Source organism: Mesocricetus auratus, unplaced genomic scaffold (genome assembly GCF_017639785.1).
Source record: "Mesocricetus auratus isolate SY011 unplaced genomic scaffold, BCM_Maur_2.0 Super-Scaffold_100007, whole genome shotgun sequence".
Classification (NCBI taxonomy): Eukaryota; Metazoa; Chordata; class Mammalia; order Rodentia; family Cricetidae; genus Mesocricetus; species Mesocricetus auratus.
In genome coordinates this window covers 61,736,854-61,759,726 of record NW_024429191.1, presented here as the reverse complement: position 1 = coordinate 61,759,726, position 22,873 = coordinate 61,736,854, and the positions used below count along the sequence as shown (strand labels likewise).

Here is a 22,873-nt window from a genome sequence, read left to right as displayed (position 1 = left end):
CTAATGAAATAGAAGCAGTCATCAATAGTCTCCCAACCAAGCCAGGCGGTGGTGGCACATGCCTTTAATCCCAGCACTCGGGAGGCAGAGGCAGATGGATCTCTGTGAGTTCGAGGCCAGCCTGGCCTACAGAGCAAGTTCCAGGACAGGCTCCAAAACAATACAGGGAAACCCTGTCTTGAAAAAAAAAATCTCCCAAGAAAAAAAAAAAAGCCCAGGTCCAGATGGCCTCAGTGCAGAATTTTACCAGAAATTCAAAGAAGAGCTAATACAAATTTGCCTCAAAGAATTCCACACAATAGAAGCAGAAGGGTCATTTTGCCGAACTCTTTTTATGAGGCTTCAATAACCTTGATACCCAAGCCACACAAAGACACAACTAAGAAAGAGAACTTCAAACCAATACCCCTCATGAACATTGATGCAAAAATAATAAAATACTGGCAAATCAAATCCAAGAACACATCACAAAAATTATCCACCATGATCAAGTAGACTTCATCCCAGGAATGCATGGATGGTTCAACATATGAAAATCTATCAACGTAATCCACCATAAAAACAAACTGAGAAACAAAAATCACATGATCATTTCACTAGATGTTGAAAAAGCCTTCAACAAAATCCAATACCCCTTCATGATAAAGATCTTGAAGAGATCAGGGATAACAGGAACATACCTAAACATAATAAAAGCTATATACAGCAAACCAATAGCCAACATCAAACTAAATGGACAGAAACTCAACACAATTCCTCCAAAATCAGGAACAAGACAAGGCTGTCCCCTCTCTCCATACCTCTTCGATATTGTACTTGAAGTTCCAGCTGGAGCAGTAAGACAACAAAAGGAGATCAAGGGGATACAAATTGGAAAAGAAGAAGTCAAACTTTCACTATTTGCAGTTTACCTAAGTGCCCAGAAAAACTCTACCAGGCAACTCCTAGAGCTGATAAACACCTTCAGCAAAGTGGCAGGATACAAGATCAACTCAAAAAACTCAGTACCCTACTATATACAGACAATAAATGTGCTGAGAAAGAAATCAGAGAAACATCACCCTTTACAATTGCCACAAACAACATAAAATACCTTGGGGTAACGTTAACCAAACAAGTCAAAGACCTATATCACAAGAACCTTTGAGTCTTTAAAGAAAGAAATTAAAGAAGATACCAGAAAATGAAAAGACCTCCCATGCTCTTGGATAGGTAGGATCAATGTAGTAAAAAGGCAATCTTGCCAAAAGCAATCTACAGATTCAATGCAATCCCCATCAAAATCCCAGCACAATTCTTCACAGACCTTGAAAAAACAATTCTCAGCTTTTTATGGAAAAACAAAAGATCCAGGATAGCCAAAACATCCTATACAATAAAGGAACGTCTGGAGGCATCACCATCTCTGACTTCAAGCTCTATTATATAGCTATAGTCCTGAAAGCAGCTTGGTATTGACACAACAATAGACAGGTAGACCAATGGAATCAAATTGAAAACCCTGATATTAACCCACACACCTATGAATACCTGATTTTTGACAAAGAAGCTAAAACTATACAATGGAAAAAAGAAAGCATACAATGGAAAAAAGAAAGCATCTTTGACAAATGGTGCTGGCATAACTAGATGCTGGCATGTAGAAGACTACAGATAGACCCATATCTATTGCCATGAACAAACTTAAGTCCAAATGAATCAAATACCTCAACATAAATCCAGCCACACTTTGAACTTCTTAGAAGTGAAGGTAGGTACTCGAATGAATTGGTACAGGAGACTGCTTCCTGAACATAACACCAGTAGCACAGACATTGAGATTGACAATTAATAAATGGGACCTCCTGAAACTGAGAAGGTTTTGTAAGGCAAAGGACACAGTCAACAAAACAAAACGGCAACCCACAGAATTGTAGCCAGCTGCCAGTGTGTTTGCAGCTACAGTGCTACCATACTTCACAACGATCCGAGGCTAAGGGCTAAGAATGAAAATAAAGACAAAGACAGCGGCTCATTCTTACAAGGAGAATGGCATTTATTATTACAAGGGTAGAGCCTTATATACCAAAGTCAGGTATGGTGGAAAAAACACCAAAGTCAGAAGCCTATGTTCCCAGGGCCCTCCAGCAAAGGGGTGGGCCAAAAACAAGAATTAGCATTTAGACAATAAACAGGAACTTGCATGCAGGCCTTACTGGGAGTAGGGGATAAGATGTTTTGCTAAAAGCTCCTAGTAACAAGCGGTCAACAGACCCCCACACGGGAAGGATGCAACACAGAATGGGAAAAGATATTCACCAACCCCACATCTAATAGAGGGCTGATTTCCAAATATACAAAGAACCCAAGAAGCTAGTCACCAAAACACCAAATAATCCAATTAAAAAGTGGGGTACAGAACTAAATAGAGAATTCTCAATAGAGGAGTTTAAAATGACTGAGAGACACCTAAGAAAGTGCTCAACATCCTTAGCCATCAGGGAAATGCAAATCAAAACAACTCTGAGATACCATTTTACTCCTGTCAGAATGGCTGAAATCAAAAAATGCCAATGTTGGGGAGGATGTGGTGAAAGGGGAACACTCCTCCACTGATGGTGGGAGTGCAAACTCGTACAGTCACTTTGGAAATCAGTATAGCAGTTCCTCAGGAAAATGTGAATCAGTCTTCTACAAGATTCAGCAATCCCACTCTTAGGCATATACCCAAAAGATGCACATTCATACAACAAGGACATTTGTTCAACCATGTTTATAACAGCATTATTTGTAATAGCCAGAACCTAGAAGCAACCTAGATATCCCTCAACTGAAGAGTGGATAGAGAAAATGTGGTACATTTACACAATGGAGTACTTACTACTCAACGGAAAAAACAATGGACTCTTGAAATTCGCAAGCAAATAGATGGAACTAGAATAAATCATCCTGAGTGAGGTAACCCAGTCACAAAAAGACAAAAATGGTATGAATTTTACACATAGAGCAAAGGAGTACCAGCCTACAATCCACACCACCAGAGAAGCTAGGAAACAAGAAGGACCCTAAGAGAGACATACATGGTCCCCCAGAGGGAGAAAGGGATAAGATCTCCTGAACTAATTGGGAGCATGGGGGGAGGGGAGAGGGAGTTAGAAGAAAGAAAAGGAGAAGAGGAGGGGAGAGGAGGACAGGAGAGAGCAGGAAGATGGAGTCATGGGACGAATAGAGATACCATAATAGAGGGAGCCATTATAGGTTTAAAGAGAAATCTGGCACTAGGGAAATGTCCAGAGATCTACAACTAATTATCTAAGCAATAGTCGAGAGGCTACCTTAAATGCCCTTCTCCGATAATGAGATTGATGACTACCTTATATGCCATAGAACTGTTCCAGACTCCCCGAATGAGGATGTCAGTTTGGAGGTCTGGTAATCTATGGGGCCTCTGGTAGTATTTATCCCTCAGACACAAATGGACTTTGGGAGGCCACTCCACATAGATGGATACTCTCTCAGCCTAAACACATGGGGGAGGGACTAGGCCCTGCTCCAAATGATATGACAGACTTTGAAGATCCCCCATGGAAGGCCTCACCCTCCCTGGGGAGCAGAAAGGGGGTGGGATAGAGGGTTAGTGGGGGGCAGGGGAGGAGGGGAGGGAGAGGAAACTGGAATTGACATGTAAAAGCAGCTTGTTTCTAATTTAACTTAAAAAATGGGAGGAAAAAAAAGAAGCTAAGACTAGATAGGTCATGGACTATAGGGAAAACCTATTGCTACTATTCTGTTAAACAAACATAGAAATAAAATGAGTCCTAATGACACATTGCTACACCTGCAGATCAGTGCATCACTCTATTCTCATCAGAGAAGCTGCTTCTCGTGGTAGATGGTAATTACCACGGAGATTCAAATCTAGACCACTTGCAGACAGTGAGAAGACTGGAGTCAGCACAGGACACACCATGACCAAGTTCTCAGCACAAAGATTTATTTGCCTCAGAGGGACGGAGGGCAGTGAATAAGAAACAAAGACAGGAGACTGAGGATGAAAGAGAAGGGAAGAGAATAAGGAAGAGGGGAGGGGAAGGGCTATTTGCCCTGGAGAAACAAAGGGCTGCCTCTAGATAGAGGAGACAGATGTGGCCCATAGGCAAAAGGCAATTTATAAAGGGAAAGGGAAAAACATTGTGTTAGGATGAGTTGTTTTTGGGGGGGGTATGTTAATTAGGGCAGCCAAAAGGATGCTTTTGATGGCTGGACTTCAATACTTTGATAGCTGGACCTTGGTGGTCAGTGTTAGGAGGAGGAAGTGGCCAAATAAGGAAACAGACCTTAGTGACTAGCTTTAGGGATGTACGGGCGTGAAGAGCAAAAGGCAAAACCTGTCAGCATCATGCTTGCTGTGATGCTTGGGCCTGTTAGAGCCCTTCAGACAGTAAGAAACTTTGGAGTGCTCAGTCTTTCTCACATCCATCCCGTCAAGGTTCAGGGATCTATGGGAAAGAGGGAACAGAAAGACTGGGAGAGCCAGAGGTGGTGGATGACTTGAAGGAAACAGCATTTTCCAGACACACAGAGTGGATGCACACATGCATTCAGAGAGACTGTGATGGCATTCACAAGACTGCACAGATTCCAACCAGATGAAAAACCCAACAGGGAAGGGAAAGTGGGCACAAAGTCCCCACCCTGAGAGGAGTTGGGGGAGGGAAAAGAATATGATCAAAATATACTGTGTGAAACTCTCAAAGAATAAATAAAAATATTTTAAACAGAATAAAAAGATTTATTTTATGCATATGAGTACTTTACTGTTACTCCCACCAGGCGAGAATAAGAACATTACACAATTTTCAGTCAAATTGAAGCAAGCTTTAATTAAATATTGGCCGGGATAATGGCCAGGTCCATTCCTGGGTTACCAGAAAATGAGTCACATTTTGCAGAGACTTAAAAAGACAAAACTGTAAGGCCACCATATTTTCCATCCTTCCAATCGGGGGGCAAGCATGTATCCTGGTGTGCTTCCTGCCTGTGTACCTCCTGCCCACATCCAATCAGGGGCAAGCATACACATTCTGACTTATTCCCTGCCCACATACCTCCTGCCTACATGTAGTCAAGCACATTCGGTGGAACTGAGTAAAAAAAAAATTGTCGAGGGGATAGAAATCATGTGGTTTATTATCTCCCATAAAAACAACAGCCTCCAGCATTCTAGGAAGTTATCTGTCCTTGGACAAGTGAGGTTTACAGGTTAGCTTTTGCCTTTGCATTACCTGCATGTATGTCTGTGTACCAGAGAGGCCAGAAAAGGGCATTCTCTGGAACTGGAGTTACAGATGGTTGTGAGTTGTGTGTGAGCTGCAAGCTGCCATGTGGGTGCTGTGAATCAAGCCCAGGTCCTCTGGAAGAGCAGTTAGCAGCCCCTAGCGAAGATAATCTAAAGATAGAGCTACAAAGTGAATCTTGTCTCAATAAAAATAAATAGACAGACAGATAAAAGATAGTCTCAAGAGATACTTATATTCCTCAGTGCTGGTTTTTGTCATAAACTAGAGACACCTAAGAAGAGGGACCCTCAGTTAAGGGATTATCTCCAACAGATTGGTTTATGGGCATGTCTGTAGGGCATTTTCTTGATAGCTAATTGATGTAGGAGGGCCCATCTTCACTGTGGTCAGCACCACCCCTAGACAGGTGGGCCTGGGCTATAAAAAGTTAGCTGAGCAAGCCAGAGAGCAAACCAATTAGCAGTATTCCTCCATTGGTTTCTACTTCAAGCTCCTGCCTGAGTTCCTGCCAACTCCCCTAGATGGTGGACTATAGCCTGTAAACTAAAATAAAACCTTTCCTCCCCAAGTTGCTTTTGCTCAGTGTGTTTATTTATGGCAACAAGGAAGTATACTATAACATCCTCCCTTCAGCTATCAAATTACTGAAATAATGAGCCTGAAGAAATGAAATTTCCCCAGACATCTGGTGGGGATAGGGGGGAAATCTGAAGAAGATCGGTGCCACTAGAGGAGGAATTTTTCTCCCAGTTCTGACAACTTGTCAGGCCACCTTGCAAGCCAGACAAGAGCCAATGATGGGTCAATGATGGGCCACACCACACCTTGAGCGGACTGCTTAGTTATCAACACCTATTGTCCTCTACTCAAATCTGAATCACATGTCAGTACCCCAAGGAAGGACTTGGGCCAGGCAGTGGTGGTGCATGTCTTTAATTCCAGCACTCAGGGAGACAGAAGCAGACAGATCTCAGAGTTCAAGTCCAGTCTGGTCTACAGAGCAAGTTCCAGGACAGTCAAAGCTACACAGAGAAATCCTGTCTTGAGCAGTTCTACTTCCTCCCTCCCAAAAAAGGACCTGAGAGGGATTGTCGATGATCTCTTCCTACGGTGGCCACACTGAATAAATCTCCTTCCTCTGCTTTTCACTATGGCTTGTCTCTTTACCAAGTGTCTTGAGAGCTTGTTAGGGTGGTCAGGACCCAGGCTTTGACCTCTAGTAACATGAGGTCAACTGAAGCTGCTGTTGAGGATGGATATGGCTCATTAAAACCCAATAGAAACGATGTGGTATTTCTGCACAATGGAGCAGAGGAACGAGCCTGGGCAACAGTTGCCATGAAGAATAGAGGGGAACCACAGAAATGGGGAAAGCCAGCAGAGGGAAATCCCAAAGTCTTTGTACAAATTCAGTCCACAGTTCTGGCAAAACAAATTTGGTTAGAATAAAAGCATTTGGCAGCTAAAGAATGAAACTAAGATCAGCTGTCCACAACAGTTTGCAGTTTGAACCTGAGCTCATGGCCTGGTGGAACAAAGACAGAAAACTCATTAGAGCAGTATGGTAGAATCTAGAGTCACCACAATATAATATTCATAGTGTGCAAGACACAATCCAAAATGACTCAACGGGAAGCAGTAGAGACCAGCTCTGAGGTGAACCAGATAACGGCATCACCAGAGAAGAACTTTAAAGCAGCTCCTGTAAAAACAAAAACCCAATCAGTGAGATGGTTCTCTGGATTGAGGCACTTGACCCCATGCCTAAAAGCCCGAGTTCGATCACTTGAGCCCACACAGTGGAAGAAGAGAACCAACTTCCTGCAAATTGTCCTCTGTCCTCCATATGCTGTGATATAAATAAATAAATAGATAAATAAATAAATAAATGTGAAAAGTCGCCCTCACATCTGAAGTCTGCTACAGACCTTCCTGAGGGATCAAACATATAGATCAGGCTCTAAAATTTTGCTCATCCAAGAACCCAAACGTCAAGTGACCTGCCATGCCAGGTCAGGTTCCATATCCATGGACATGTGGTTTTTCAGGTAGAGTTAAATGCAGAAGTCAAAAGACACAGCTCAGGCAATGATGGAGGCCAGAGAGCTATGTGCTGCTTTTGCACCTGTCTCCCATAAGGCAGTGATGCACAACACAGCAGCCATATATCACACTAACCTCAGTTCAAATTCCAGCCCTGTCACTCAGGACATGAAGCCCAGCAACTGTGGGATTGACAAGGCCAAGACACTGCTCATGTATGATGGTGAATCTTAATTGTTAATGTGACTGAATTTGGAATCACCTAGATTAAGGAGGGGGGGGTGTGGGTGTATGTGTGTGTCTGTCCTACAAGCCCTGTATCCTACAAACACCTATAACTCCAGCTCCAAAAGAGGTAGAGACAGGGAGTACAGGGTCCCAGCCCCAGCTGAAATACAAATCCTGTATTCAAAACTTTTTTAGGGGTTTTCTTCTTCCCCTTTCAAGTCTCATGGGATGGTGATGCTGCATTCAGAATAGGTCTTCCTCCTCAGTCAACTCTGGAAATGCACACACGGAAGTGTGCCTCCTTAATCTCCTAGGTGATTCCAAATCAGTCTCATAATTAGATTAGCTATCAGACCATTAGCCTGAGCATGGCTCGGCCTTGTCAATCAATCTTTAGATGTGGTGGTACACTCCTTTAATCACAGCCCTTAGGAGACAGAGGCAGGAATACCTCTGTAAATTCAAGGTCAATTTGTTCTACATAGCAAGCTCCAGGATAACCAGTGCTGCATAGAGAAACCTTGTTTCAAAAAAAAATCAGAACAAAAAGAAAAAAAAGGAGGAGGAGGAGGAGGAGGAAGAGGAATAGGAGGAGAGTGACACAAAAAGGCATTCAACTGTACACACACACACACACACACACACACACACACACACACACATGCGCATGTAAGTAAATAAATCTTTTTAAAAGGTTTCTTATAAAAAAGGAGAAGATCAGAACCCCTGCCTTGAAAAATGGTACACACACTTGATAGATGAACTACAAATATCAAAGGAGTCAGAACTCAGGGCAAGGGGGAATGGAGAGATGGCTCAGTGACTAAGAGCAAGTACTACTTTTCCAGAGGATGCAAGTTCAGTTCCTAGTATCTATCTCAATGGCTCACAACCACCTGTACCTCCTGGATATATGTCTGTGCACCACAAGCATGCCAAGTGCCTGTGGAGGTCAGAGGAGGGTATAACATCTCCTGGGACTGGAGACAGTTGTAAGCTGTTATGTGGGTGCTGGGAATTGAACTCGAGTCCTCTGGAAGAGCAGTCAGTGCTCTTAACCCCTGAGCCATCTCACCACCACCATTCTGTTTTAAAGAATTTAGGGCAAATCCAGACCTCATTTACTAAAAAACAGTAACAGGAACTCAAAAGATCAAAGTCAAAGCCATGTTCTTTAACTGGAATCAATGGTGAGAAAAGGGAAGGCATGGGCAATGTATTTAGAAAAAATGTATTTAGAAAAAAATCTTCTACATACCAGTGTGACCCTAGGTATATAGTGTGGAGTTAAGCTGTATAATGTGGATTCCAGGATATGTACTAGGGTATTGCCACTCATGGCCAACCATGGCCAACTTTCAAAAGGCTTGTCACCACCCATAGCTATCTTCAAGTCAGTCTTGAAATGCACCACAAGGAGCAACCAAGACTGCGTGTGGAAATCTGCAAGTCCAGCTGTGGGAGGCCAGGGGAAAAGGTGTGAGGAAGGACAAGATGACTTCTGAATCCCTTACTTCATATCTAGTAAGACTCCCAAACTTTTCCTGAGTTCATCTTTAAATGGCATTTGCAAATCATTGAGGTACTAAGTAATGCAATAATCTCCACCCTTGAAGTGGATGTTGTCTACACGCTGGTGGCAGCATTTGCTTCTTGTCTGACAAGCAAATCTTTAATTCAGACACAGTCAGTGTTGAAACTCAGCCAATTCCCCTGCCTGGAGTGGCTGTGTTTCTGATTTTTCGTAGTAGATTAAAATGCCGCCAGCTCTTTCTTCCAAGTGAGTTCCATTACAATCACAGATGTGTGCCTGACACTAATGTGATGGGTCCAGGTTCTTGCCTGGTACTGACCTGCCTCATCTGAAGGTGATGAGTAAGACGAAAATAACCTCCAGGAATCCCAACAGATCTTTTTTTTTTTTTTTTTTTTTTTTTTGGTTTTTATGAGACAGGGTTTCTTTGTATTGTTTTGGAGGTTGTCGGTCCAGCCTGGCCTCGAACTCACAGAGATCCGCCTGCCTCTGCCTCCCGAGTTCTGGGATTAAAGGCGTGTGCCACCACCGCCCGGCCCCAACAGATCTTAAAAGGGGGGATTCTTTTGTTAAATAAAAGGTAATGGAAGAAAGGAATCTTAATGCATGTGCTGGCTGGGGAGAAGAAACAAAACTACATTGTGTATGATGTGAGCAAGAAGATATGAACAAGGAAGACAGAAAGGGTAAAAGAGATATCTAGGGGACAAAAGATCAGACAGAAATACAAGAGACTGACCAACAAAAATAAATCCCAGGTGATGCCCAAACCAGAAGACACCAAAGACTGGAGATGTCTGCCATTCATTATGGTTTCTTTATCCACCTAATGTCCCTTCCCCAGCACAGGGGAAGCTGGACCTGTGCCCACACGCTGGCTGGATGTGTTCTTAGAAAAAAGTGGAGGGAAGTGTGTCCTGCTCTACATTCACTCCTCACAATGAAATGGGCTGCTCTGTGTCTGCCCAGTACATAGTCTTCCTGAGAGTGTGTGTCTCTGGACTTTTACCAAGCCTGACTGACCAAAAAGATTAGTCCCAGATGTGGCCTACACACACACACACACACACACACACACACACACACACACACACACACACACACACACACACACACACACACACGACCAGACGGAGTCACATCTCAAGACTGCTAAGGGACAAAGAAAGATATTCAATCTTACTAGGGCTGGCTGAGTTAGAATGAAAAACTTAGCCTGAGGTTTTGTCCCTTTCACCAACCTCTACACGAAGTAAGTCCATCACTGGGGAGTGGGGGGTGACCTAGGCAACATACAAAAGAAACAGTGATTAAAATTAGATTGTAAAAAGAATGTGTATGTGTGTGTGGGGGGGGGGTGATTTCTGCACAAGACAAAGGTTATTAAATAAAAAAATCTCAGTTCTGGGCATGGGATCAGGGATCCCCACAGGCTCTCAAAAGAACCCTGGCAATGCTCTTGGCTGGCCATTATTACTAGATGGCAAGATAATATTGCCAAAGACATATAAAGTTTGGTTGTGGCACATAGAGAAATAAACAGGGAACTAAGCTGGAAACTTCCTCCCTATTGGCTAGCTTTCATAGAGCTAGAAGGTGCTATTCACTTCTGTCCACTGCAGGAGAAAAGACACCAAAAGTCTTACCCAGCACTGAACACTGAATGATACAATACTGACCCTGGCAGGCAGGATGTGGCTATTGGTGCAATGGTGGCATGGTGCTATTGGGGTAACCAACAGCTTTCTGATTGGCTCTTAGGCTTACTCTCCAGAAGGGAATTCATACCTGATATTGTAAACCTGGTCAAACTCCTAAGTGTAGTGAATGACTCAACAGATCCACTGTGTCAGCATGAATTCTGGAGTGATGGCACCAAGGGTTTGAAACAACCTTTAGTTTGAAGTCAGTGATTGTTACCTGAATTACTCTTTGTAGAGGAATTTCAGAACCTTTGCATAACTTAGTCGTGAGACTAACCTAGCAAACAGGAAGTCTCATGTGGCTGAGAATTGCTTATGTACTGGTTCCTTCAAACAACTCCAGATAGAGGTTTTTGTATGCAGAAATTGGTTTGCCAAAAGTGTCTCTGTGTAACAATAAAGGGGCTTTTGCAAAGCCACGCACGTGATAGTCAGTTCATCAGAAGCTGACTCCCTGCTGCTGCTGCTGCTGCTGTATAATCGGTAAAACATGCTGGAGTGACTCTCTTTCTTCCACTGACCCATGTAACACAGAACACTGACACCTATGGCAGAGCTGGAGAGATGGGTCAACAGTTAAGAGCATTTGTTTTCGAAGAGATCCTAGGTTGGATTCCTAGCACTCCACAAAGACAACTCACAACCATCAGTAACTCCAGTTCTGAGAGATTATATGCCATCTTCTGTTCTCCTCAGATACCACCCATGCATGTGGTGCACATACAGGTAAACAAAACATTCACACACATAAAATAAAAAGTAAATTTTATTTTTTGTTTTCTAAAGGCTAAGAAGATTATAGACTGTAGTATAGGAAACCCAATATATTTATATTTATACCCATAGAATAGTACTGTTCTAGATCTTGGTTGGAAAAGCTTCTTTTTGCAGTGGACAAGAGTTAATGCAGAGACTCATAATTAGTCAAGCAGCTAAGAATACATGACTGTGGTGTGCTCAGCCCTAAATGGAACACCTATATTAATCCCAGCAATGCTCTGAGAGTGTGGTAGAAGGAGAGGGAGGGAAGAACACAAAAGCTGAAGGATGGGGAGAGGTGTTGTGCAATGCTGTCTTCTGTATATGACACAGTGGTTGTTCTCATGAACTCACAGCAGTTGTGGTTTTCTGCACAAGACAAGTAAAGCTAGTGGTGCCTGTGTGTCTTCCCTCGGGTGTGGTTATGCAGTGAAGGCACAGGAAGGCTGATGTACTCAGCTCCAAGGGCTCTGCTAGGTTCACTCCTTGGAACAGTGGGGAAGGGGGTCTTAGGGAGCAGTGGAGAAGTTTCTCTGGGGTAACAGGATACTGCCTCTCAGGGATTAGCACAGGTTGCCAAGTTCACATGCAGATAGACACACTGTCTGTGGTGTCATCAGTGGGAAAGGACTCCTTGTCAGATCGTCTCTGCCACTCCCTTCTCTGATAGGAAATTATATTTTCCTATTTTATCTCTTCTGATACTCAAGCACACTAAGGGTTCATGATGCAGGCAGAGGGTAGAGCTGAGTCTTGCTACATACCCTGTTAGGAAGGACCAAAGAGGAAACATACAGCCTCTTTGCCAGAATTATTAAAGAAAGCAGAAGTCCTCCAAACCAACAGGAGATCCTGGTGTAAGCTAGAGGGTCCAGGGAAAGCCCAGATAGGAAGAGCTGCAGGGACCACCCAGACTGATGAGTTATGTCCTTTCTCATGGGGGAACCTCAGACTACTAGAAAGCCAGCAGACAGACTCACAGCCATGCTTACTGTGGGGAGAGTGGTTCAACAAGAACCTGTGGACATAGACAACCCTATGAGCCCCCAAATACCTGGACATGGCCCAGAAAGGAGAAAATGGATGTTCCACCAGGCCCTCAAAATACCAAGGGAAATATATAGCCAATTAAGTTATGGGAGTAAGCATTCATTTCCTGTCAGTTTAAGTGTGCACACTTAGATTCTTGCTATGACTCTGCACTTCTGGAGTCTTTGTTATTCTTTTTTAAGATTTATTTTATTTCATAGGTATGGTGTTTTGCCTGCATGTGTGTCTATGTTCCATGTATGTGTCTGACATTCATGGAGGTCACAAGAGGACATTGGATCCCCTGGAACTGGAATTAAGAAAGGCTGTGAGCCATTATGTGGGTGCAGGGAATCAAACTGAGTTCCTTTGCAAGAGTAACAAGTGCTCTTAACTGCCAAGGCAGCTCTCCAGTCCCAGCCCTTATATTTCTTAGGATTTGTATCTTTTCCTTTGAATCTTTGTGTATGGCTGTGCTTTCTTGCCTAATTATCATTTGTGCTGTTGTTGTCTTTACCCTGGGACTATGTAACCATAGATGGAGGCCCACGAGGAAGGCAGCTGTGAGCTGAGGTATTCCCACAGTGGCTTCCCCTTGGCCTGCTGCTCTTCTACCTGCTGTGGCAGGACGGGCTGGCTGCCCACCTGCCTCCTGTATCTCACTACTCTACAGCTCCTGTCAGCCTCAAAGAAGGGGGACTTTTCCCTGTCAGAAAAAGCCCCAGAATACCTCAGGTTTGGCTGAGTCTTGTCTATGGACACTTTGCAATGGCAGGGATATTCTTGTGAAAGTCCTTGTCATCCAACACCTTCTGAGCCCCCCTTTCCCTCTTCCAGCCTGTGGTTCTTCCTGCCACTTTCTGTCCCCATTTCTGACACAGCAGCCCTGTCACTGCTCAAAGAAGGCAGCTGGAAACAGAAACTAACACTGGGCTGCTGACTCAGTAGCTATGCTGACTCAGGCCCAGGTCATCTTGTTTGTGACATGGGGAAGATAATACTACCTACTATTAACTGTGAGGACTGAAAGGGAAATGCTCATACTATACATTACCTGGTACAGGGGAGAGTAGGTGAGGTCTGGGGTGAGAGTGTGAGTCAGGAGGGAGCCAGGCATGAGAGAGAGAAGATGAGAGAGGATGAGATAGAGATAAGAAGAAGAGCAAAAGAGAGCGTAAGCAGGCAGGGGTCAGTCCTTTAAAGGGGTCCTTTGAACCTGCATGGTTCTCGCAATACTCTGGGCTGACCAGAGTGCTGCCTGAGTGTATCCTGCCAGGTAACAGGGCAGGCCAGTGTAATGCCTGAACCTTTCATATGCAACTCTGGGGACTGCTCTCTCCCCTACACAACACCCTAAGCCAGAGAAGGTGATGGTCTGCCTCTCCCTCTCTTCCTGACTGTTGCTCTGAGAGGAAGGCACAGTGCTAGGTTGCTTTAAGTGTGGTTCTAAAAGCCCACTTCCCTGGTGCAGTGAAGGGTGAGGTGAGGGCTGAGGTGAGGAGGCTGGAATAGGGAGGCCCTGCATGAGACAGGCCACCTCAGAGAACCTTTGCTGAGGGCAGCGAGGTCTGTTCAGGGGACTCAGTGAACTCTGAGGCCTGAGCAAAGCTTTATGGGGAGCTCGTCCTTTAACACTGGCCACAACTTCTTAGAACTGATCAGACATTTGAACACTTACCTGACACGAAGTTCTTAATTTGTTTGTTTGTTTGGGAGGCTTGGTGGGGAAAGGATGTGTTCTCTTTTTTTATTGTTGTTTTTTGAGACATATTTTCAGTGTGTGATTCAAGCCTGCCTCCAACTCATGATCCCCCCTCTCTCACCCAGCCTTCTCAGTGCTGGATTTACAAGTTTGTGCCAACAGTTTCAGATGACATAAATTCTAAAGGTATGCAATGGTATGTAAGGGAAGGGGATATCCTACCATGACCCATGCTCCCTCCTTCACCTTTACTAGTTTTTAATGATAGGTGATTTTCTCTCTCTCTCTCTCTCTCTCTCTCTCTCTCTCTCTCTCTCTCTCTCTCTCTCTCTCTCTCTGTCTCTGTGTGTGTGTGTGTGGGTGTGTGTGTGCATGCTTGTGCATATGTGTAGGTACATATGTGCTCACAAGTGTGTAGAGGCAAAAAAAATCAACCTTAGGTGCCTTTTCTCAGTGTCCTAAAGAGTGTTCAGGCAGGAGACTTACAGCAGGAAGGTTGAGGCTGACTAATAAGATCTGGGGGCCAATTATTCAGTTCATACACATATTTTCATGGCTCATTAGTCTTCAAGAAATGTTCTTCTCAAAAGTTCTCCCTCAAAAAGCTCTCTTTAAGATATCTCCTTAAAGATCCCCCCAAGGAGGGCCTCACCCTCCCTGGGGAATGATGTAAGGATTGGGTTAGGGGGGAGCTGGTGGAGGGACACGGGAGAAGGGGTGGGAGAGGGAGCTGGGATTGACATTTGAAGCATGCATGTTTCTAATTTAAATAAAAACATAAAAAATAAAATAAAAGATATCTCCTTAAATCTAACACTAATGTACAAACTGACTTAGTGGAGCCCATTCTATATGGGGAGATACCTTGTGGGGGGTGGAGAGGTGCCTTGGTCCTGCCTCAATGAGATGATGGGACAGACTTAGTAGACTTCCTACAGGAGACCTTACCTTCTCCAAGGAGAAGATGGGAGATAGGGGGTATGGGGGGGGGGGAGTAAAGGGAGCAGGAAGAGAGGAGGGAGGGGGAACTGGGATTGGAATGTAAAAAATAAATTAATAAGACAAAAATTAAAAAATATTTCTTCTTAAAAGTTCTAATAATTTCCCCTCTAAAAGCTCTCTCTTAAGGTTCTCTTTAAAAGTTCTTAAAAATTCTCCTCCTTGTCGCTGGGTGTTGGTGGTGCACGCCTTTAATCCCAGCACTCGGGAGGCAGAGGCAGGGGAATCTCTGTGAGTTCGAGGCCAGCCTGGTCTACAGACCAAGTTCCGGGACAGCCTCCGAAACAATACAGAGAAACCCTGTCTAGAAAAAAAATTTTCCTCCTTAAAAATCCTCTGAAAGTTCTAAAAATTCTCTAAAAGCTCCTTTTCTTCCCACAAGGCTTCCAGATTATATACCCACAGATAATTAACAACTCTCTAACAATAGGCCATAACTATATCTCAAGCCAGGAAATCTTGAGAAAAGCAGACTCTTCACATCTCAGAGAGGACTTAACTTGTAAAATGTCCAAGCAAACTTAAGTCTCAGAGGGGACTTGTAAAATGTGCTGCTAACTGATTAAAGAGGCTGATTTCTCAGCACTATCAAAGGGAAAAACTAAGGATACATAGTATGAGATCGAGGCTGCAGCTTTACCACTGACACCCTGGTGAGAATGAATTTCCTTTCTCTGGGGCCTTTTTGAGAACATAAAGCACCCAGTATATTTTCTCTATCAGAAGTTAATTCTGGTGGGTTGATACCTAGAATATTAATTGCTGCTTCTGTAATAATGTCTTCCAGCACTGTCCACCTTGTTGTTTGAGGCAAGGTCTTTTCATCAGCCTGGAACTTGCCGACTAGGCTAGGCTGACTTTTCAGTGGGTCCCAGGGACTGCCCAGTATATGTACAAATACACACCATCACATACAAGCTATTTGATGTAGGAACTGAGAGTAAGTCCTTCTACCCTCATGGCAAGTGCTTTCCCACTGAGCTATCCCCAACTCTTCTTGGTTTTGTTTTATTTTACCCAGCATACACACACATTGCCATAATTGTATCAGCCATTCTTCCCCTCTTGCTTCTTACAGTTACTGTCTCCTACAGCTCATTCTACTTCTGTGTGTGGAATCTGCCTCCTTCTTATGGTGGTGTCTGACATGCCACCATATGGGAGTGCCAGAATTATTTCATCAGTCCTTTATGATAGACAATGAAGCTGTCACCACTCTTCATTAACACAAACCACGGTATCTTGTAAAGAGTAAGTTGTCAATGTGTGAATACAAATGAGAGATAAATCCCTGAAAGTAGAATTCCTAGTGTTTATTAATAACAATATGCTCTTTCCAATTTTTTAGCAGATTATGCCAAATTCCACAGATGTTATAGCAATATACAGCTCACCACCAATGAAGGGCAGCTAAGGGAATGCTTTTCCTATTGAAATCAGTTGAGTAGGGCCAGACAGGCTTGTGCTTAGCCCAGAAACCCATCAAAGATGAGCAAGAGCCATTGATAGGCTGTTCTCCATGATCTAGCTGCCCATTTCACAGATGAGAAAACTGAAGTTCAGAGAAGTGAACTGTCTTACTCTAAGTCATGGCCTCAAATCCTGCAAATCCAAGGTTAATTCCTCTAAAACTCTATGCCCCTCTCCACACACAGTGGCCTCAGTGCTGTTTTGGGACAGATCACTATGGGAAGCTGGTCTAGCCTCAGAATGAGACTGCCTTTGCTACTGAAGCAGTCTGTCTCACATCCAGGCCACAGGTGTATGAGCAAGCATTATTTCATTGGAAAGTTAACCATAACAAGTCCTAGCTGCAAACTGTGAATATCGTTTTAGGATTTACGGTGATACTGAGCCATTTCGGACTCAGGTCTCAGCTATCATTGTCTCAAGCCCAGGCTGTGATTAATCATTAATGTGATGGGCTCCAGCTGCAATTGTTCCTAGACACTGTAACATTGAAATACTGCCTGACTGCTCTTGTAGAACCACCCCCTGCCATAAAAGCAGCCAGGCACAGTGGTACATGACTTTAATCCCAGCACTTGGGAGGCAGAGGCAGATGGATCTCTGTGAGTTTGAGACTAGCCTGGTTTATAAAGCAAGCTAGAAGGCAACCAGGACTACACGGTGAGGCTGTACTTTCACAATTTTTTAATTAAAATAAAAATAGCCCTTGGAATCCCTCTGTGCCAGGAGCTTCTCTCTATTCTTTTGCCCAATGTCTAACAAATTCTACTTTTGCCTCCTCTTATCTTGGTGAATTCCTTCACAGCTGTCAATGTCAGCCACTGTGTTGACTTGGCTACAACTTAGAGAACCCAACTCCTTCCTATTATGAGCTGAAACAGTTGGAGACTCCAAAAGCCTCAGAGTTCAAATCGCTGAGACCATTTGAATCCACAAGGAACCAAGCCCAGTACCATGCCTACATCCTTACCCGGTGGCCATTCTCAACCCACCTTAGGCCCCCAGAGCCTTGCTCATCCACTTCTCAGAAGTGAGTAGTACTGAACGCTCTATGCTGCCTACCAAAGGGTCAAAAGCACTTCACAAATCCTCTTCAATGTCACCGGTGGGTGGGAGACATTGAGTGTATGGGAAAAGCCAGAAACACAGGAGCAACTCTGGGGATACATGTAACTATGGTGACTCAGTTTCTCTTTCTGCCACTTGGAAAGTGACTCCACATCTATTAACTCATTTCACCTCCACAGCAGTGCTTTAAGGCAGTCAAGGAAGAGATTCTTATGTTCATACTTCTCATTTTAGGATGTGGAAAGTGAGGTACACCTTGTCCACCGTGTGTTGAATCCTAGCTACATTGTATGCTTCCCTATGATAAGCAAACTTCTGGTGGTCTGATATGTTCATTTCTCACTGTTCCATAGCTAGAAGGAAGTGGCTTTTGGACACCTCCTCCAAGTAAACTGATACAAGTATATAGATTCCTTTCCCTGTGTCCTCTGTTTTAACTGTTGATGAATCCCTTATGAGGAGATCCTAGATCTTTCTTACTGGAGACCTAGGGGTGGTGTCACCCCCTAGGCAAGTTGTCCTGAGCTGTACAAAACAAAGCTGAGCAGCCATAAAAAGAGCAGGCTAGTAAGTAGCACTCCTCCCGAGTATTGGTTTTTGTTCCTGCCTTGAGTTACTGCCCTAAATTCCTTTCATGATGGATCTTAAGTTGTAAGATTAAATATGCTATCTCCTCCCCAAGTCACTTTGGTTGTGGTGTTTATCACAGCAACAGAAAGCAAATTTATTGTATCTAAGTGCTGAGCTCATTTTGGGAACATGATGGGAACTCAGTAAAAGTATAGTCTTTGGCTATGAAACAGATGAATAGATGGATGAGAGTGGATGGATACAGGGATGGTGAGTGAGTGGGGTATGGATTAGTTTTTCTACATAGCATACATGCTTCAGTCTCAAGGGTCAACTTGGCACTCTTTCATGGGATCATCCCTCCTTCCCAAGGTATTTGTTCTCAATGATCCTATAAATCAGGTGCCTTTTGTCAGCAAGCAAATGGCAAAGCTGGTGCTTCCTCTCCTAGAACTGGGGAGCCTTACTGTTACAAGACCAGAGTATATCCAGTTAAACAGCATTCTGACATCTGACCCTCTTCCAAGCTACATCTCCTGTGTTCTGACCTTTCTACAAACCACTCCACATCACCCCCAGTACATCACCTTCTTGACTGAGTCAACAACTGTTGCTTTATCATTTATGAACAATGCATGTTAACAGACGGGAGATGTGGAATTGACTGAGTAGATGGAAAATAGACCGGTGGAGGCTGGGAGTAGCTCAGTGGTTGAATGGTACATGGCTAAATGGAGGAACCAGAACTGCCTATGGAAGAAGTGCATGAGTCAAGAGGTACAGTGAGTCCCCAGGCCCCAGAATACGAAGGAGCAGAAAACCCTTCCAGCCTTACCCACAAGAGGAGTACTATGTGCTGACTTTAGGGAAAATGAGATCAGAAATGAAACCAGAAATTTCCTATTACTTTATTTCTTAAATGAGAAGGAATGGGCCTCAAGGTGGTCTCGTTATACCTCTACTTCTCTGTTGAAGACACAAGTTTCACAAAAGCTTTGCCAAATCTCACAGCTTCTCACAGCTGGGTTTAGCACTGGAGTGGGACTAGAATCCATGCCCCTACATTCAGGTCCTCTGCTTGCTTCACATCCAAAGCTGATTTTAGGAGAAATGACTAAGGCGTCAAATTTCCAAACTCCAACCTAACGAAACTCCCCAAGAGGACTTCCCTACCCATCCTGGCATTCCTAACACTACAAACCTAGGAAGGCTCTGAGGGCAGAAGACTCTGAAGGCTTCAGGGCTGAGGGGTGGGTAGTGGAGGAAGGGGACACAGCATAGAAAAACCAGGAATCAAAGACCCCCATCTATGAGACTGGAAGAAAAACATAAAGAACAAGGGACTTTGTGGGGACAGATAAAAAAGGGAACAGAATCCAGGAGCTTTTCTCACTTCCTTCAGAAGCCCGTCAAAGTCGTCTAAAGGGTCTGTGTGCTGGCCTGTGGGGGTGAGGCAACCAGGAAGAAGAGGCATGGTGGAAGAGTATTGAGGACTGGTTTGAGTCACAACTGGTTTCTCCCTAGGTAGAATAATCTATCAAAGGTCCAGCCTGAGTCTTGGAGCCAACTCAAGGGTCTAGACTGAGGCTTGGAGTTGATGGGCCATCACTTTCTGCTTTCCACTTTTCACCCTGTGCCTCCAAAGTCTCAACTGGAATGATTTCTTTATTGGGGAGGAGAGAAGAGTAAGGAAAGAAATGCCAGAGCTTAGAAGTTTGGGGACTGGTTTCTAAGTACCCACTTAGAACCAGAAATAGGCCATTTCCTGACTGCCTCTATTTGGTCATCCTGGTGTCAGAAACCCAGTTTCCATACAAAAAACCAAAGGTAGATTTAACAAAAGGTGAAGAGACTGCAAGTGCTATCTGATTTCAAATCAGGTCTGCCCTTGCTCCATTTGACTTCCTTCTGGAGGGGACAGCAGCTGAACCAAGGGCAGTAAGTTTTCCCAAAGAGTAAAGGATAAAGAAGTTCATGAGGGTATGAAACAAAAAAGGGAATCCTTGAAGCAACATGCCTAAGAAAACAATGCAAATGACCTACAGTTATCTGTTGATGAGCAATTTTGGGAGAACACATGCTCCCCACCATCCCAGCCTCATTCCTGTGACCCTGGTGGGGGGTCCTCTATGACCCAAGCACAGTTCTCGTCAACACCACACCGTATGTGGCCTCCAGTTGCAGATCAAGTGGTGTTCAGAGCCACTGTCCTGTGTGGTGAAGGTGAGAAGAGCTGGTGGAGCTAGGTGACAAGCATTGAGTCTGAATGTGGTTGGAAATGTTATGACAACAGGCATTAGAGACAAGGCCCTGTGGAAGCAGAGGGTGAAAGCCAGCAACTTGCCGTCTCAGATGTAAGGAAGGAGAAACAGATCCAATCAAGAACCATACTCAATTTGCATATGGAGAAGCAAAAGCCCATGGGAGGAAATGACTTTGTTTCTGACTTTCCTGGGAGCTCAGATGCCTAGAAACTGGATTTTTCCTGCTTCTGACACTTTGATAGGAATGGCCAGAAGAGCCAGCACTGATCCACACAGTCATGGGGAAACCCCATGTCTGACTAAAGCACTGGAGTTCGTGTGAAATGAGTTTCATTTTCTTTGGCTGCAACTGAATTCATATTGTCAACTTGACTGGGCCAAGTGCCAGCTAAGCTTAGGAAAGGAGTCAATGAAAGAAGGGAAACAAAACAAATTCTAGGCCAGGCCAGAGAAATGGGTAGCATATAGCTGGAGGGCTGTGTGCCTATCAGTGAGGCTAATGCAAACACACACCACAGTTGTGAAGGTTGATAAGAGCTGGCACCAAGAACTCAGAAGCCTACAAGTGTATCTGTTCAGGTCTCTAAAAATTAATAATAATAAAAAATGATCACAGCTTTCATTTTGTCTTAAATGGCTTGATTAACCAACACAGATTCTGTGCAGTCTCTCAATTCATAGAGGAAGACTTAGGGCCAAAGGAAATAGCAAGTTGCTCAAAGTCACTAATAAGCAATAGAGAGCACACAGGGAAAACAATGTTGCATGGCTTCATGAACATGTACAGTCTTAAGAAACAAGGAATAGATTTGCGGTTATAAGAGGCAGGGAGGTGGGGGCATGGAGGGATGGTGGCTCAGGGGTACACAAAGCTGCAGCAATCCGGGATGAATAAGGCTGTGGATCTAAAACACAGTATGGGAATTGCAATTAGTCATACCATGTCTGGTGCTGGAAAATTGCTGAGATATTTCAGATGCTCATAACACAAAAATACAAAGTGGTAGCTATATGAGGAGACAAGTGTGTTCATATGTCTGCTGTAAACATGTCACTGTGTCAAAACTTCATGGCAAACCATAAATATACATTATTTTATTTTTAAAATGTAAAATAAACAATATATCTGGATTTTCAACTCTAGGGAGTCCAGGTACTTAGTAAATATACCATAAGAAATGATTAAGACTAATTCACCATTGATTTAGTATCTATCCTATCCAAAACATTTGCTGAAAAGAAGGGGAAGAATACAAAAGACAAATAGAAGACAAACATGATAAGATACTGTGCTCAGGACTAGACAGATGGCTTAGTAGTTAAGAACACTGGCTGCTCTTACGGGAGACCTAGGTTTGATTCCTAGATCCTACAATGGGAAGCTCACAACTGTCTGTAACTCCATTCCAGGGGATCCAACACCCCCTTGTCAGTATGTGTACTGTATGTGTGCATACTTGTCAGCAGGTGCACACATATACATATAAGAGAAAATAAATAAATTTGTAAAAGGTCACATGAACACAGAGTTAAGAGACAAGCACAGCAGAGAATTAAGAAGTTTAAAGTCAACTTGAATCACAGTGTGAGCCCTTTCTCAACACAAAAGACAGGAGACAAGGAAGTGAAGAGGTGGTTCACAATTAAGAAGTATATATTTACTTGTGTGTTGTCTGTCTCCCTCCTCCCACTTCATCTCAGAGCCTTAACAAGAGCAACAATGAAGGGTGGTAGAAAGTGATCACTAATTCAGTGAGATTTATCATTGCAAGTTATGACCATAAGCTACACAATCAACCTCTTCAAACTTAACCAATCCCCTCAAAGGCTCAAACTCAAGATCCTCCTACCTCAGCCTCCCAAGTTTTGAGACTACATGGTGGATGTGGCTGTACACATTTGTAAATCCCAGTATTCAGGGGGCACAGGCAGGAGGATTGCTGCAAGTTCAAGCCCAGTCTCACCCATAAAACAAGTTTAGTACAGTCATGGCTACATAGAAAGAAGCTGTCTGCCTCAAAAAGAAAAATGAAAAGGAGAGGGGGGAAAAAAGAAAAAGAAGGGAGGGAGGGAGGGAGGGAGGGAGGGAGGAAGGAAGGAAGGAAGGAAGGAAGGAAGGAAGGAAGGAAGGAAGGAAGGAAATAACAAAAGGAAAGAGTGTTTTCAGTGTATGGTTACTCTTCAATAATGTTTGATCATTGCTGATAAATACTTATCGCTTATTC

At 43.7% G+C, this 22,873-nt stretch overlaps 1 long non-coding RNA gene across 2 annotated transcripts in view; it reads right to left on the bottom strand.

Moving 5' to 3' along the window:
* Window positions 1-4,847: 4,847 nt before the first annotated feature.
* LOC121141441 overlaps window positions 4,848-22,873 on the bottom strand; it is a 36,016-nt gene continuing 17,990 nt past the window's right edge. The window contains exons 2-3 of one of the 2 annotated variants that reach the window (XR_005878357.1): window positions 10,326-10,367; window positions 4,848-6,981 (exon numbers count right to left, since the gene is read on the bottom strand). This is a non-coding gene — a long non-coding RNA (uncharacterized LOC121141441). The remainder of the gene's footprint in view (window positions 6,982-10,325; window positions 10,368-22,873) is intronic. The other variant, XR_005878356.1, reaches the window with a different exon arrangement.